Source organism: Somniosus microcephalus, unplaced genomic scaffold (assembly GCF_052327205.1).
Source record: "Somniosus microcephalus isolate GS21.2 unplaced genomic scaffold, FLI_Smic_1.0 scaffold37, whole genome shotgun sequence".
Classification (NCBI taxonomy): domain Eukaryota; kingdom Metazoa; phylum Chordata; class Chondrichthyes; order Squaliformes; family Somniosidae; genus Somniosus; species Somniosus microcephalus.
In genome coordinates this window covers 574,448-592,356 of record NW_028225224.1, presented here as the reverse complement: position 1 = coordinate 592,356, position 17,909 = coordinate 574,448, and the positions used below count along the sequence as shown (strand labels likewise).

At 47.9% G+C, this 17,909-nt stretch overlaps 1 pseudogene; it reads right to left on the bottom strand.

The window, feature by feature from the left end:
* Positions 1-470: 470 nt before the first annotated feature.
* LOC147083854 (uncharacterized) overlaps positions 471-17,909 on the bottom strand; it is a 187,355-nt pseudogene continuing 169,916 nt past the window's right edge.

The window sequence follows — 17,909 nt, the reverse complement described above, 5'->3', positions numbered from 1 at the left end:
TTCAGGGCGCTAAAATTAGCCCCGGTGACATTAGCGACCCAAAGGGGGCGCCACCGAATTTCCCCCTAATAGTCTAAATGGGCTGGAGGAGCAGAGGGATCCAGGGATACAGATACACAAATCACTAAAAGTAGCAACACAGGTTAATAAGGCCATTAAATAAAAAGCACTGGGCTACATTCATAAAGGAGCCTCCAGTTCCGTGTCTAAGAGCTCTAAACCATGGCAGAGAGCAGCTGGGACACGTTTCTCACACGCCTCGAGATTAACCCACACGGCAACTTTGCTGTCAGTGAAGAGAGACGAGAAAGACCAAAGTGCCGTTTGCCCCTCTCAGTGTGGCCCTGAAGGACTGTGTCCAGGCTGGAGTTCTGTTCCCACCGTATGATCCTCCCCCAGATTGTCCTTTCTGAGCTCCAGCCAGGTGATGCGAAACACTCAGGTGGGAAAGACAAAAATCTGCAACAATGTGTTTAACACAAAGTTGATTTATTTGACATCTATCCAGAATATTAAACTCCAGCCCAGTTCCCGGACTTATTAATATCAGCAGAAACAATCCCCACCTGTCAGAATGAACATGGTTCAGTCCTGGATGTGATTAACAGCAGCAACAACAGAATCCAATCCCTGCAGTCACTTGTGAACTCGCTGGTGTGTCAGTAGGTTGGATGACTGAGTGAATCCCTTCCCACACTCAGGGCAGGTGAACAGTCTCTCCCCAGTGTGAACTCGCTGGTGTCTCAGCAGGTGGGATGACTGAGTGAATCCCTTCCCACACTCAGGGCAGGTGAACGGCCTCTCCCCAGCGTGAACTCGCTGGTGTGTCAGCAGGGTGGATGACTGAGTGAATCCCTTCCCACACTCAGAGCAGGTGAACGGTCTCTCCCCAGTGTGAACTCGCTGGTGTGTCAGCAGGTGGGATGACTCAGTGAATCCCTTCCCACACTCAGAGCAGGTGAACGGCCTCTCCACAGTGTGAGTGCGCTGGTGTGTCAGCAGGTGGGATGAGCGAGTGAATCCCTTCCCACACACGGAGCAGGTGAACGGCCGCTCCCCAGTGTGAGTGCGCTGGTGTATAGTGAGCTCAGATGACTGCCTAAACCCAGTCCCGCAGTGAGAGCAGGTGAACGGCATCTCCCCAGTGTGAGTGCACAGGTGTACAGTGAGGTCAGATGATCGCCTGAACCCAGTCCCGCAGTGAGAGCACCTGAACGGTCTCTCATCAGTGTGAACACGTTGATGGCGTATCAGTTCCCCGGACACTTTATAGCACTTCCCACAGTCCGAGCATTTAAAAGGGCTCTCATCAGTGTGAACTCGCTGGTGTATCAGCAGGGTGGATGAACGAGCGAATCCCTTCCCACACACGGAGCAGGTGAATGGCCTCTCCCCAGTGTGAACTCGCTGGTGTGTCAGCAGGTGGGATGAGCGAGTGAATCCCTTCCCACACACGGAGCAGGTGAACGGCCTCTCCCCAGTGTGAACTCACTGGTGTACAGTGAGGTCAGATGACTGCCCAAACCCAGTCCCGCAGTGCGAGCACCTGAACGGTCTCTCCCCAGTGTGAACACGTTGATGGTGTATCAGTGCCCCGGAACTTTTAAAGCACTTCTCACAGTCCGAGCAGTTAAAAGGTCTCTCATCAGTGTGAACTCGCTGGTGTCTCAGCAGGCGGGATGAATTAGTGAATCCCTTCCCACACTCGGAGCAGGTGAACGGCCTCTCCCCGATGTGAACGGTGCTTTTTGCTTCCATATTCAAAGGCCGATGATATTCAGTTCCTGATGAATCGAGTGACTGTCAGATCTTGACGTGATGTTTGGTTTGAGTTTCCTGTCTGCAAATCCTCCCCTTCTAATACCCTGTAAAATGAATTTAAAATGGAGCGTGAGAGAGAACCCACTAAAGAGGCAGGTTGTGAGATTGAGCTCAATGAATCTGGTTGTTTGTGGGGCCGGCACTAGAAAAAAAGTGACCATGAAAGCTGCCGGATTGTCATAAAATCCCACTGGTTCACTAATGTCCTTCAGTGAAGGGAATCTGCCACCTGGTCTGGGCCTCTGGTCTCTATGGGAGGAGAGAGAGAGAGAGGTGGGAGTGGGAGGGGGCGAAGGAGATGGACTTTATACATCTGCAACTCGACCAGAACTTTGACAAAACCTCCAAAACCCGCAACCTCCAGCACCTAGGAGGAGAAATGCAGAAGGTGCATGGGAGCACCATCACCTCCAAGTTCTCCCAGTCACACACCATCCTGACTTGGACATATATCGCCGTTGCTACATCATCACTGGGTGAAAATCCTGGAACTCCTTACACAACAGCATTGTGGGAGTACCTTCACCACATGGACTGCAGCGGTTCAAGAAGGCGGCTCACCACCATCTTCTCAAGGGCAATTAGGGATGGGCACTAAATGCAGGCCTAGCCAGCCAGCGACGCCCACATCCCATCAATGAATTAAAAAAAAAGGCGGCCCACCATCACCACCTCAACGGGAAGATGGGGATTGGCAACATATTCTGGTCTTGCGAGCGACGCCCACATCCCAAGAATGAATTAAAACAAATCTGTATATGTAAAATGGATTAAAAGCCTCTACAGAAATACTTATTCCTAAAACAATACTCTTTTACATTGTAGGGACAGTGTCTGTGTAACAACCTAATCTCCCCCAGAATCCACCTCCCTTGACTGTCACACATTGGAAATTGTTGGGTCCTCCTGGGCTCAGAAGTACTGGGGGTTAAACCCAGCAGCTTCTCCTCCATCTCCACTCCAGCTCAAACTGAAGCAACAAAAAGACCTACACAGGCGGCCAGGGACCTACCTGCCATCACCTGCAATAAAACTCTTCCCCACAGCTGTTGACTAATGGTGGCCGCAGCACCCACAATCACCGCGCCCCAGAAACCGCTCTATCCAACGCGCTGATTTCCCCGCTGAGAGTGCATATGCTCTCCGGGGCCACGGGTCATTCTGGGAGCCTGGCTCCTGTCCTTTGTCCCGAGTCGGACTTGGTGGAACCGGCTGCAGAAACCGGGAAGCGGCGGCTCGGATGGGGGAGGCGCTGCACCCTGGGTTTCCTGGTGCTGGGGCCTGGCCGCTCTGATTCTGATTGAGTTTTTTGATGAGGTAACAGAGAGGGTTGATGAGGGCAATGCGGTTAACGTGGTGTACATGGATTTCCAAAAGGCGTTCGACAAAGAGCCACATACTAGGCTTACCAGCAAAGTTGATACCCATGGAGTAATAGGGACAGTGGCAGCATGGATACGAAATTGGCAAAGTGACAGGAAACAGTGAGTAGTGGTGAATGGTTGTTTTTCAGACTGGAGGAAGGTACACAGTGGTGTTCCCCAGGGGTCGGTACTAGGACCACTGCTTTTCTTGATATATATTAATGACTTGGACTTGGGTGTACAGGGCACAGTTTCAAAATATGCAGATGACACAGAACTTGGAAGTAAAGTGAACAGTGAGGAAGATAGTGATAGACTTCAAGTGGACATAGACAGGCTGGTGGAATGGGCGGACACGTGGCAGATTAAATTTAACGCAGAAAAGTGCGAACTGATATATTTTGGTAGGAAGAATGAGGAGAGGCAATATAAACTAAAGGGTACAATCCTAAAGTGGGTGCAGGAACAGAGAGACCTGGGGGTATGTGTGCACAAATCATTGAAGGTGGCAGGGCAGGTTGAGAAAGTGGTTAAAAAAGCATACGGGATCCTGGGCTTTATAAATAGAGGCATAGAGTCCAAAAACAAGGAGGTGATGATGAACCTTTATAAAACACTGGTTCGACCTCAACTGGAGTATTGTGTCCAATTCTGGGCACCGCAGTTTATGAACGATGTGAAGGCCTTAGAGAGGGTGCAGAAAAGATTTACAAGAATGGTTCCAGGGATGAGGGACTTCAGTTACGTGGATAGACTCGAGAAGCTGGGGTTGTTCTCCTTAGAGTAGAGAAGGTTGAGAGGAGATTTGATAGAGGTATTCAAAATGATGAGGGTTCTGGACAGAGTAGAAACTGTTCCCATTGGTGGAAGGGTCGCGAACCAAAGGACACAGATTTAAGGTGATTGGCAGAAGAACCAAAGGCAACATGAGGAAAAACTTCTTTACACAGCGAGTGGTTAGGATCTGGAATGCACTGCCTGAAAGGGTGGTGGAGGCAGATTCAATCACCGCTTTCAAAAGGGAATTGGATAAGTGCCTGAAGTAAAGAAATGTGCAGGGTTACGGGGAAAGGGCGGGGAGTGGGACTAGCTGAAGTGGTCTTGCAGAGAGCCGGCACGGGCTCGACGGGCCTCCTTCTGTGCTGTAACCATTCTATGATTCTATAAAATATTAGAAAGTTTGTTCCACAGAAGCACGGGGTTTATCTGCTTTTATTGATGAATTTAAAAAGTCTCTATTAAAATCTGAGCCAGTGTGTTGTGAGCCAAAGAGCCTTGTGTCCAATGAGGGGAATAAAGGCCCACAGCCTCCCCTGGCCCCGGGCCCTGAACAAGGGACTGGAGAAACTCGCTGCCCTGCGGATCAGACAATCAGCCGGCGCAAGTCCCGCCCCTCGGGCGCCCCGATTGGTTGGAGGACCCGCCGCCGGCTCGCTCCTCCAGCCCCGCCCCGCTCGCTCCCTATTGGTCGGAAGCTCCCGTCAATCAGGCCCTGGGCTGGGTCACGTGTCCCCAAGGAGATCATGTGCTCCGTCCAACTGACGCCGCTCGGTCCGGGGCCTCGCGGACTCTCAGGTTTTTCTATTTCTCTTTATTCTCTCCCGATCCCCCCCCACCCCGCGCGATTCTCCACCCAATCGGAGTGGAGAAAACTCACTTTGCGTCACCGATCGCGACTCTGGACCCGACACCAAGGCCTTTCCCCGGAATGTCCCGCACTGACTCTGTCCGGCAGGGTCCGAGTGCGCAGGCACAGCTCCGAGTGGGGGAGGGGGGTTGGTCTCCTCTGGGCATGCGCGGTTGTTGCCCTTGGTGACCGGGAGGGGTCACTGTGCCGGACTCGGCCCAAACCGCCGCTCCTTGTGCGCATGCGCAGACTATCGTCTGTCAATCAACCATCAGCCAGAAGAGGTCGCTGGTGAATCCAGTGAAGAAAGAAAGACTTGCATTTCTATAGCACCTTTCACCACCACCGGATGTCCCAAAGTGCTTTACAGCCAATGAAGTACTTTTGAAGTGTAGTCACTGTTGTAATGTAGGAAACGCGGCAGTCAAATAGCGCACAGCAAGCTCCCACAAACAGCAATGTGATAATGACCAGATAATCTATCTTTTTGTTAACTCTGTTTCTCTCTCTCCGGATGTTGCCTGGCCTGCTGAGTGTTTCCAGCATTTCCTGTTGTTATTTCAGATTTCCAGCATCCGCAGTATTTTGCTATTATCCTTTTGTTCCATTGATTGAGGGATAAACATTGGCTCGGACACCGGGGATATTTCCCCTGCTCTTTCCCACATTACAACAGTGACAACACCTCAAAAGTACTTCATTGGCTGTAAAGCACTTCAAGATGTCTGCTGGTCATGAAAGCACTATATAAATGCAAGTCTTTCTTTCTCAAAATAGTGTCATGGGATCTTTTACATCCACCTGAGAGAGCAGACAGGGCCTCAGTTTAACATCTCATCCGAAAGACGCCACCTCTGACAGTGCCTCAGTACTGCACTGGAGTGTCAGCCTGGATTTTGGTGCTCAAGTCTCTGGAGTGGGACTTGAACCCACAACCTTATGCCTCAGAGGCAAGAGTGCTACCATAGAGTCATAGATTTATACAGCACAGAAAGGGGCCCTTCGGCCCATTGTGTCCGCGCCGCCCATCAAGCCCTGTCTAATCTAATCCCATTTTCCAGCACTTGGTCCGTAGCCTTGTATGCTATGGCGTTTCAAGTGCTCATCTAAATGCTTCTTGAATGTTGTGAGGGTTCCTGCCTCTACCTCCCTTTCAGGCAGTGAGTTCCAGATTCCAACCACCCTCTGGGTGAAAAAGTTCTTCCTCAAATCCCCTCTAAGCCTCCTGCCCCTTACCTTGAAACTATGCCCCCTGGTGATTGACCCCCTCTACTAAGGGGAAAAGTTCTTTTCTATCTACCCTATCTATGCCCCTCATAATTTTGCACACTCAATCAGGTCCCCCCTCAGCCTTCTCTGCTCTAAGGAAAACAACCCCAGCCTGTCCAGTCTCTCTTCATAGCTGAAGCGCTCCAGCCCAGGTAACATCCTGGTGAATCTCCTCTGCACCCTCTCCAATGCAATCACATCCTTCCTATAATGTGGCGACCAGAACTGCACACAGTATTCCAGCTGTGGCCTAACTAGTGTTTTGTACAGCTCCATCATAACCTCCCTGCTCTTATATTCTATGCCTCGGCTAATGAAGGCAAGTATCCCATATGCCTTCTCGCTGTCCTGCTGCTCTCAGGGATCTATGTACATGCACACCAAGGTCCCTCTGATCCTCTGTCCTTCCTAGGGTTCTACCATTCATTGTGTATTCCCTTGTCAGTCCTCCCAAAATGCATCACCTCACACATTTCAGGGTTAAATTCCATTTGCCACTGTGCTGCCCATCTGACCAACCCATCTATATTGTCCTGTAACCTGAGGCTTCCCTCCTCGCTATTTACCACTCCACCAATTTTCGTGTCATCTGCGAACTTACTGATCATACCTCCTACATTCATATCTAAATCATTAATGTACACTACAAGCAGCAAAGGACCCAGCACCGGTATCCCTGCAGTACACCACTGGACACAAGCTTCCAGTCACAAAAACAACCTTCGACCATCACCCTCTGCCTCCTGCCACTAAGCCAATTTTGGATCCAATGTGCCAAATTGCCCTGGATCCCATGGGCTCTTACCTTCTTGACCAGTCTCCCATGTGGGACTTTGTCAAAAGCCTTATTGAAGTCCATGTAGACTACATCAACTGGACTGCCCTCATCCACACACCTAGTCACCCCCATCGAAAAATTCAATCAAATTGGTTAGACATGATCTCCCCCTGACAAAGCCATGCTGACTATCCTTGCCTCTCCAAGTGGAGGCCAATTCTTTCCCTCAGATTTTTTTCCAATAATTTCCCTACCACTGATGTTAGGCTCACTGGCTTATAATTCTCTCGTTTATCCCTACTACCCTTCTTGAATAATGGTACTACGTTAGCTGTTCTCCAGTCCTCTGGCACCTCCCCTGTGGCCAGAGAGGTTCTGAAAATTTGTGTCAGAGCCCCTGCAATCTCCTCCCTTGCCTCACACAGCAGGCTGGGATACATCTCGCCTGGGCCTGGGGGTTTATCCACTTTTAAGCCCGCTAAAACCACTAGTACCTCCTCCCTCTCAATACTAATTTGTTCAAGTATATCACAATCCCCCTGCCTGATTTCTATGCCTACATCGTCCTTCTCCATAGTGAACACAGATGCAAAATATTAATTTAAAACCTCACCTACATCTTCTGGCTCTACACACAGATTGCCACTTTGGTCCCTAATGGGCTCTACTCTTTCCCTGGTTTTCCTCTTGCCCTTAATATACTAATAACACACCTTGGGATTTTCCTTTATTTTGCCTGCCAGTGTTTTTTCATGACCCCTCCTCGTTCTCCTAATTTCTTTTTTAAGTACCCCCCCCCCTGCACTTTCTATACTCCTCTAGGGCTTCCACTGTTTTTAGTCCTTTGTATCTGCCAAAAGCCTCCCTTTTTTTCCTAATCCATTCTTGTATGTCCCTTGACATCCAGGGTTCCCTGGGCTTGTTGGTCCCACCCTTGACCTTTACAGGAACATGATGGCGTTGTACTCTCTCTATTTCCTTTCTGAAAGACTCCCACTGCTCTGATGTGGATTTTCCTACAAGTAGCTGATCCCAGTCCACTTTGGCCAGATCCTGCCTTATCATATTAAAATCGGCCTTCCCCCAATTTAGAACCTTTATTTCCGGCCCATCTTTGTCCTTTTCCATAACTACTTTAAATCTCACCGAATTATGGTCACTGTCACCAAAATGCTCTCCTACTAACCCTTCTACCACGTGCCCTGCTACATTCCCTCGAATTAGGTCCAGTACCGCCCCATCTCTTGTCGGACTTTCTACATGTTGGCTGAAAAAGCTCTCCTGGATGCACTTTAAGAATTCCACACCCTCTAAGCCTTTCACACTCTGACTATCCCAGTTAATATTGGGGAAGTTGAAATCCCCAACAGTTATTACCTTATTATTTCTACACTTCTCTGAGATTAGCCTACATATCTGTTCCTCTATCTCCCCCTTACTGTTTGGGGGCCTATAGTACACTGCCAGCAAAGTGCTTGCCCCCTTTTTGTTTAAGTTCTATCCATATGGCCTCATTAGAGGAACCTGCTAAGGTATCATCCCTTCTTACAGCAGAAATTGACTCCTTGATTAATATTACTAACCTGATTTTTGGTCAACTCTTGGAGTATTCACGTTTAATAAATCTCCGGGAGAAGGAGTCGCTTCACTTGTACTGGTTACATAAGAACATAAAAAACAGGAGCAGGAGTAGGCCAATTGGCCCCTCGAGCCTGCTCCGCCATTCAATAAGATCATGGCTGATCTGATCCGAACCTCAAATCTACTTTCACTCTCCGTCCCACCCGAACCCATGTGATCACCCGGGAGAGGCGAAAAACCAGTTAAAAAACCCAATGACCAATTTGGGATAAAAAATCTGGGAAATTCCTCTCCGACCCTTCTAGGCGATCGAAACTCGTCCAGGAGATCACTCTGTCCCTGTATTTCCTGCAGTACTTACCTTCTGTAAGAGGTGATCTCCACCCCAGCCAGGAACAGGCCCAATTTACTCTTGAAGGACTCCTAGCTGGCAGCCTGTTCCCGAGGTCTCCACTAATCCCTGTGAATAGAACCATCTCCTGAAATCTAACACAGAATTAGAACACAAGAAGTAGGAGCAGGACCAGGCTACGCGGCCCCTGGGCCCGCTGCGCCACCCACAGGGCCATGACCGATCCGAACCTCGCCTCATGTCTGATATCCTGCCCACTCCCCGTAACCCCTAATTCCCTTTACTTCTAGGAAACTGTCGATTTCCGTTTTAAATTTATTTAATGATGTAGCTTCCACAGATTGAAAACTGCTAATGTAACACCCTTATTTAAAAAGGGTAGTAGGCAGAAGGCTGGAAACTAGAGACCTGTTAGCCTAACATCTGTGGTTGGTAAAATGTTAGAGTCCATTATTAAGGAGACAGTAACGGGACATTTGGATAAACATAATTTAATAGGACAAAGTCAGCATGGTTTTATGAAGGGGAAGTCATGTTTGACAAATTTGCTTGAGTTCTTTGAGGAAGTAACATACAGGGTGGATAAAGGAGAACCAGTGGACGTAGTGCATTTAGACTTCCAAAAGGCATTTGACAAGGTGCCACACAAAAGATTATTGCTTAAGATAAAAAATCACGGGATTGGGGGTAATATTCTGGCGTGGGTGGAGAATTGGCTCTCTAACAGAAAGCAGAGAGTTGGGATAAATGGTTCATTCTCAGACTGGCAATCAGTAACTAGTGGTGTTCCGCAGGGGTCAGTGCTGGGTCCCCAACTCTTTACAATCTATATTAACGATTTGGAGGAAGGGACCGAGTGCAACATATCAAAGTTTGCAGATGATACAAAGATGGGAGGGAAAGTAGTGAGTGAGGAGGACATAAAAAACCTGCAAAGGGACATAGACAGGCTAAGTAAGTGGGCAGAGATTTGGCAGATGGAATACAATACTGGAACGTGTGAGGTTATGCACTTTGGCAGGAAAAATCATAGAGCAAGTTATTATCTTAATGGCAAGAAACTGGAAAGTACTGAAGTACAAAGGGATCTGGGGGTCCTGGTGCACGAAACTCAAAAAGCTAGTATGCAGGTGCAGCAAGTGATCAAGAAGGCCAATGGAATGTTGGCTTTTATTGCTAGGGGGATAGAATATAAAAACAGGGAGGTATTGCTGCAGTTATACAAGGTATTGGTGAGACCGCACCTGGAATACTGCAAACAGTTCTGGTGTCCATACTTAAGAAAAGACATACTTGCTCTCGAGTCAGTACAAAGAAGGTTCACTCGGTTAATCCCGGGGATGAGGGGGTGGTCATATGAGGAGAGGTTGAGTCGATTGGGACTCCTCATTGGAGTTCAGAAGAATGAGAGGCGATCTTATTGAAACATATAAGATTGTGAAGGGGCTTGATCGGGTGGATGCGGTGAGGATGTTCCCAATGATGGGTGAAACTACAACTAGGAGGCATAATCTTAAAATAAGGGGCTGCTCTTTCAAAACTGAAATGAGGAGAAACTTCTTCACTCAGAGGGTGGTAGGTTTGTGGAATTTGCTGCCCCAGAAAGCTGTGGAAGCTACATCATTAAATAAATTTTAAAACAGAAATAGATAGTTTCCTAGAAGTAAAGGGAATTAAGGGTTACGGGGAGCGGGCAGGAAATTGGACATGAGTCTAGGTTCGGAATGGTCATGGCCCTGTGGGTAGTGGAGCGGGCCCAAGGGCCGTGTAGCCTGGTTCTGCTCCTACTTCTTGTGTTCTAATTCTGTGTTAGATTTCAGATGGTTTTATTCCTGTTCCTGGCTGGGGTGGAGATCGCCTTTACAGAAGGTAAGTACTGTAGAAAATATAGGGACAGAGTGATCTCCTGGAAGAGTTTCGATCGCCTAGATGGGACAGAGAGGAATTTCCCAGATTTTTTCTCCCAAATTGGCCATTGGGTTTTTTATCTGGTTTTTCGCCTCTCCCGGGAGATCACATGGGTTCGGGTGGGATGGAGAGTGATAGAAGATTTGAGTTTAGGATCAGATCAGCCATGATCTTATTGAATGGTGGAGCAGGCTCGAGGGGCCGATTGGCCTACTCCTGCTCCTATTTCTTATGTTCTTATGTCCCCTTGTCCTCGGCTGCCCCACCGGCGGAAAAAGTTTCTCTCTATCTACTCTACCAATTCCTTTCAAAATCCTAAAATCCTCAATCACTCCTTAACCTTCTAGATTCCAGGGAACACAAGCCTAGTTTATGTAATCTCTCCCTCATAATCTAACCCTTGGAGCCTGGGAAACATTCTGGTCAATCTGTGCTGCACTCCTTCCAAGGCCAGTATATCCTTTCTGAGGTGTGGTGCCCAGAACTGTACACAGTGCTCCAAGGAGTTCCTGGGAGTTAATGTGCGTAGGTCCCTGAAGGTGGCGGGACATATTGAGAGAGTGGTTAACAAAGCATATGGGATCTTGGGCTTCATAAATAGAGGTATTGAGTCCAAAAGTAGAGAAGTTATGCTGAACCTTTATAAAGCGCTGGTTAGGCCACAACTGGAGTATTGCATCCAGTTCTGGTCACCACACTTTAGGAAGGGTGTGAAGGCCCTTGAGAGGGTGCAGAGGAGATTTACCAGAATGGTTCCGGGAATGGGGGATCTTAGCTACAAGGACAGGTTGGAGAAGCTGGATTTGTTTTCATTAGAGCAAAGGAGGTTGAGGGGTGATTTGATAGAGGTGTACAAGATTATGACGGGTTTGGATAGGCTAGACGGGGAAAGGCTGTGCCCACTAGTTGATGGTACAAGGACTAGGGGACACAGATTTAAGGTTTTGGGCAAGAGATACGGGGGGGATGTGAGGAAAAACTTTTTTATGCAGCGAGTGGTGAGGACCTGGAACTCACTGCCGATAGAAGTGGTGGAAGCCGAGACACTCAATGTTTTCAAGGGGAGACTGGATAGGCACTTGAGGGAAATAAACTTGCAGGGCTACGGGGATAGAGCGGGGGAATGGGACTGACTGGATTGCTCTACAGAGAGCCGGCTCGGACTTGATGGGCCGAATGGCTTCTTGTTGTGCCGTTATGACTCTCTGGGGTCTAACCAGGGCTTTGTATAGCTGTAGCTTATAAGCAGAAACTGTTTCCAGTGGCAGGAGGGTCGGTAACCAGAGGACACAGATATAAGGTCATTGACAAAAGAACCAGAGGCGAGGTGAGGAGAATTTTATTGACGCAGCGAGTTGTTGTGATCTGGAATGCGCTGCCTGAAAGGGCGGTGGAAGCAGAGTCAATAATAACGTTCACTGGGGAATTGGATAAATACTTCAAGGGGAAACATTTTCAGGGCTATGGGGAAAGAGCAGGGGAGTGGGACTAAATGGAGAGCTCGTTCAAAGAGCCGGCACAGGCACGATGGGCTGAATGGCCTCCTTCTGTGCTGTATGATTCTTGGAGCCACTCCTGGAGTGGAGTGGTGCCCGCAGGGATCGCTCGGCAGGAAATTGGGAGGTGGTGGTTCACACGCAGACTGCACCTGATTTCAAGACGCTGTCCTTTTAAAATTGGTCCTCCACAGGCAAGGAAGGACTCGGTCCCTTTAATGAAAATCACACTGAAAAGGAGAGTCCCTGTCCCTTTAAGAGCCCTCCACCCACCATTCCCATCTTTTTCTTAAAGTCTTTGAAATTCATAATAAAAGTTCATGCAGAAAAAATGTGTGTGTGTCTGACTGTATTTTAGTGAGTATCTGTGTCTGTGTGTCTGTCTGACTGTATGTGTGTGTGTCTGTGTAGAATAGCATCATAGAATGATACAGCACAGAAGGAGGCCATTCGGCCCATTGTGCCTGTGCCGGCTCTTTGAAAGAGCGATCCAATTAATCCCACTCCCCCTGCTCTTTCCCCAAAGCCCTGTAAATGTTTTCCCTTCAAGTATTTACCTCAATCTCTTTTGAATTATAATATTGATTCTGCTTCCACCGCCCTTTCAGGCAGCGCATTCCAGATCACAACAACTTGGAGTAAAAATCTGTTTCCTCGTGTCACCTCTGGTTCTTTTGCCAATCGCCTTACATAAGAACATAAGAAATAGGAGCAGGAGTAGGCCAATCAGCCCCTCGAGCCTGCTCCGCCATTCAATAAGATCATGGCTGATCTGATCCTAACCGCCAATCTACTATCACAGAACCATCTCCTGAATCTAACAGAATTAGACACACGAAATAGGAGCAGGATCAGGCTACACGGCCCCTGGGCCCGCTCCGCTACCCACAGGGCCATGACCGATCCGAACCTAGACTCATGTCCAAATTCCTGCCCGCTCCCCGTAACCCTTAATTCCCTTTACTTCTAGGAAACTGTCTATTTCTGTTTTAAATTTATGTAATGATGTAGCTTCTACAGCTTTTTGGGGCAGCATAGTCCATGGACCTACCACCCTCTGAGTGAAGTAGTTCCTCCTCATCTCAGTTTTGAAAGAGCAGCCCCTTATTCTAAGACTATGCCCCCTAGTTCTAGTTTCACCCATCATCGGAAACATCTTCCCCGCATCCACCCGATCCAACCCCTTCACAATCTTATATGTTTCAATAAGATCGCCTCTCATTCTTCTGAACTCCAATGAGTAGAGTCCCAATTTACTCAACCTCTCCTCATATGTCCATCCCCTCATCCCCAGGGTTAACCGAGTGAACCTTCTTTGTACTGACTCGAGAGCAAATACGTCTTTTCTTAAGTATGGACACCAAAACTGTATGCAGTATTCCAGGTGCGGTCTCACCAATACCTTGTACAACTGAAGCAATACCTCCCTATTTTTATATTCTATCCCCCTAGCAATGAAAGCCAACATTCCATTGGCCTTCTTAATCACTTGCTGCACCTGCATACTAACCTTTTGAGTTTCGTGCACCAGGACCCCCAGATCCCTTTGTACTTCAGTACTTTCCAGTATCTTGCCATTAAGATAATAATTTGCTCTACGATTTTTCCTGTCAAAGTGCATAACCTCACACTTTCCAGTATTGTATTCCATCTGCCAAATCTCTGCCCACTTACTTAGCCTGTCTATGTCCCCTTGCAGGTTTTTTATGTCCTCCTCACTCACTACTTTCCCTCCCATCTTAGTATCATCTGCAAACTTTGATATGTTACACTCGGTCCCCTCCTCCAAATCGTTAATATAGATTGTAAAGAGTTGGGGACCCAGCACTGACCCCTGCGGAACACCACTAGTTACTGATTGCCAGTCTGAGAATGAACCATTTATCCCAACTCTCTGCCTTCTGTTAGATAGCCAATCCTCTATCCATGCCAGAATATTACCCCCAATCCCGTGATTTTTTATCTTAAGCAATAATCTTTTGTGTGGCACCTTGTCAAATGCCTTTTGGAAGTCTAAATACACTACGTCCACTGGTTCCCCTTTATCCACCCTATATGTTACTTCCTCAAAGAACTCCAGCAAATTTGTCAAACATGACTTCCCCTTCATAAAACCATGCTGACTTTGTCCAATTAAATTATGATTATCCAAATGTCCTGTTACTGTCTCCTTAATAATGGGCTCCAATATTTTACCTACCACAGATGTTAGGCTAACCGGTCTATAGTTTCCAGCCTTCTGTCTACTGCCCTTTTTAAATAAGGGCGTTACATTAGCAGTTTTCCAGTCTGCCGGGACCTTTGCTGAGTCCAGGGAGTTTTGGAAAATTATTACCAATGCATCCACAATCCCTACCGCCACTTCCCTCAAGACCCTAGGATGTAAGCCATCAGGTCCAGGTGATTTATCCGCCTTGAGTCCCATTATTTTACCGAGTACCACTTCCTTAGTGATTCTGATCGTGTTTAGCTCCTCCCCCCTATAGCCCCCTGTTTGTCCAGTGTTGGGATATTCTTAGTGTCTTCTACTGTAAAGACTGATACAAAATATTCATTCAGTGTTTTTGCCATCTCCATATTTCCCACCATTAATTTCCCGGTCTCATCCTCTAAGGGACCAACATTTACTTTAGCCACCCTTTTTCTTTTTATATAACTATAAAAACTCTTACTATCTGTTTTTATATTTTTTGCTAATTTACTTTCATAATCTATCTTCCCTTTCTTAATCAATCTTTTTGTTATTTTTTGCTGTCTTTTAAAGTTTTCCCAATCCTCTATCCTCCCACTAGATTTGGCTACCTTATATGCCCTTGTTTTTAGTCGAATACTATCCTTAATTTCTTTACTTAGCCACGGATGGCTGTCTTTTCTTTTACACCCTTTTCTTCTCAGTGGAATATATTTTTTTGGAAGTTGTAAAATAACTCCTTAAATGTACACCACTGATCATGTATCGTCTTACCCTTTAATCTATTTCCCCAATCCACTCTACTCAATTCCGCTCTCATACCTTCATAGTCTCCTTTATTCAAGCTTAGCACGCTTGTCTGGTTTCTGTCCCTTCAGCCATTGGAAACGGTTTCTCCTTATTTACTCTCTCAAAATCCATCCTGATTTTGAACAACTCTATCAAATCTCCTCTTAATCTTCTTTGCTTAAGGAGAACAACCCCAGCTTCTCCTGTCTCTCCACGTAACTCAAGTCCCTCATCCCTGGTCCCATTCTCGTAAATTTCTTCTGCACCCTCTCTAAGGCCTTGACATCCTTCCTAAAGTGTGGTGCCCAGCGGAAGCCGAGCCAGTGTTTTATAAAGGCTTAGCATAACCTGCTTGCTTTTGTACTCTATTCCTCTATTAATAAAGTCAAGGATCCTGTATGCTTTTTTAACAGCCTTCTCAACTTGTCCTGCCACCTTCTAAGATTTGTGTACATACACCCCGAGGCCTCTCTGTTCCTGCACCCTCTTTAAAACTGGACCATTTAGTTTATATTGCCTCTCCTCATTCTTCCTACCAAAATGAATCACTTCACACTTCTCTACATTAAATTTAATCTGCCACGTTTCTGCCCATTTCACCAGTCTGGCTACATCCTCCTGAAGTCTGTTACTATCCTCATTGTTTGCTACATTTCTGAGTTTCGTGTCGTCTGTAAATTTTGAAATTTTGCCCTGGATCCCCAAGTCCAGGTCATTGATATATATCAAAAAAAGCAGTGGTCTGAATCAATGTTCACGTTAAGTTGCGCGGCCACGCAGCGGTCTGGAGGTCCCGCGCAGCCGGCTCACCGCCCTATAAATGGAATAAACGCGCATGTGCGGAAATTTGAATGGGCCGTGCAGCCCGTTAAAGGGGCCACGCACCTCAAAAAAAATTAGAGGGAATATTGGCCCTAATACCGACCCCTGGGGAACATCACTGTTTACCTCCCTCCAGTCTGAAAAGAAACCGTTCACCACTACTCTCTGCTTTCTGTCCGTTGGCAGAAAATTGGGAGGGGGCGAGAGCAAACAGCACCTGATTTCTCGCCAAGCACTCACACAGGGGATTTGCCTTACTTTAAATGTCAGTCTCTTACATATACATTATAAAAAAGGGAGACGCTGTCCCTTTAAAATCGGTCATCCACGGGGACGCGGTCCCTTTAATGAAAATCTCATAGAAAGAGCGCCTGTCCCTTTAAGAGAACCCCCACCACTCCCATATTTCTCTTAAAGTGCTTGAAATTAATCATTAAAAACGCAGAAAATTAATATTTAAAAAATTAATTCAGGGAGAAAAAATATTTTTACTCACATTTGCTCCCCAGGGTTTCTTGTTTCTGTTTCATCAATTTAAAAACAAACTGCTTTTTTTATGATCAGCCTGTCTTCTATGTTTCTATGTACTTTCAGTGATGACTTTTATAAACTGGTTTTGCAGGAAATTAGAAGAGGGGAGAGATTTGAAGACACTCGGTCCCTTTGTGACACTAAAGTTGCCGCTGATCCCGCGCATGCGCTCCATGGCCCTGCCCTCTCCTGCTCCACAGGCGCCCGGCCCGCACCGCGCATGCTCAGCAGCCCCCCCGGGAACCTGTCAATCATCCTCCCCCTCTGAATAGGCCCCGCCCCCTCCCCCTACTCCGCATGCGCCGCCGGGCCCGGCTCCCGAAGTTGAGCCACTACCGCGCCTGCGCAGGGCCTCGCATTCTGGGGAAGGCCCGGGCAACCGCGAGAGTCCGGATCACCGGCGGAAAGTGAGTTTTATCAGGGTTTTTTTTACATATAGCGGAGAGAAGCGCGGGTGGGGAGATAAATAAAAAGAAAATACAAACCGCACCGTCCCAGCGCCCTCCCGGCACCGAGCGGCCGCAGCCCCTTGTCTTCTGCAGGGAGCTTGACTGGGCCACGTCATCAACTCCACGGCGGTGACTGACGGGAGCTCCGACCAATAGGGAGAGAGCGGGCGGAGCTCGGAGGACTGAGGTGGCGGCGGGTCCTCCAACCAATCGGGGTGTTCGAGGGGCGGGACTTCCGCCGCCTGCTTCTCCCGCTGCTGAGACACATGGAATGCAGCAGAGGGCGCTCTTCTGAGTTTGGGGCTCAGGCCTGTTAGTGGAGCAGTGCAGAGGGAACTTTACTCTGCACTGGGCTTTACTCCCTCAGCACTGCACTGGAGGGGCAGCACAGAGTTTTAGACTCGAGTCTCTGGAGTGGGACTTCAACCCACAACCTTCTGACTCAGAGGAGAGAGTGCTGCCGCCTGAGCCATGGCTGACACTCTGTATCTAACCCGTGCTGTACCTGCCCTGGGAGTCTTTGATGGGACAGCTTTACTCTGTATCTAACCGGTGCTGTACCTGCCCTGAGAGTGTTTGATGGGACAGTGTAGAGGGAGCTTTACTCTGCATCTAACCCGTGCTGTACCTGCCGTGGGAGTGTTTGATGGGTCAGTGTAGAGGGAGCTTTACTCTGTATCTAACCCATGCTGTACCTGCCCTGGGAGCGTTTGATGGGACAGTGTAGAGGGAGCTTTACTCTGTATCTAACCCGCGCTGTACCTGCCCTGGGAGTGTTTGATGGGACAGTGTGGAGGGAGCTTTACTCTGTATCGAACCCATGCTGTTCCTGCCCTGGGAGTGTTTGATGGGACAGTGTGGAGGGAGCTTTACTCCGTATCTAACCCGTGCTGTACTTGCCCTGGGATTGTTTGATGGGACAGTATGGAGG